This window comes from Aphanomyces astaci (genome assembly GCF_000520075.1).
Source record: "Aphanomyces astaci strain APO3 unplaced genomic scaffold supercont1.30, whole genome shotgun sequence".
In the NCBI taxonomy this organism is placed as follows: domain Eukaryota; phylum Oomycota; class Saprolegniomycetes; order Saprolegniales; family Verrucalvaceae; genus Aphanomyces; species Aphanomyces astaci.
Window position 1 is genome coordinate 34,328 of NW_009798293.1, and position 407 is coordinate 34,734.

A 407-nucleotide genomic window follows, 5' to 3' on the forward strand; every position below is an offset into this window, starting at 1 on the left:
TATTTTTGCATTGATATTCTATATGCATAAGGCAAATGCTCATTGCTAACAGGTACGATTCGGCTCGGTGGATTATTTTTGCTGCACACAAAATGGGCCGCAATACCTCTTCAAATTTGTGCGCATCCACGATTTCTAGAGGGGTGGGGTTGGTTATTTCATTCTAAGCCTACACCAACTCTGGCAGTGCCATTCGTTAAAATGGTGCAAACACTTTGGCAAACAATTTACAAGCCCAAATGTTGCCTTTCAATTGGTTAACAGAATTTTCGGCTGTTTTGTACGTTAGTCCAAGGCGAACGACGTTATTTATAGATTTGTGCAGGTTTCGTCCAGATGCAGGAAACTCCTATTCAAGCCAATGAAACTTACTTACGCATTCATAACGCACTTTGATTGGACAAATT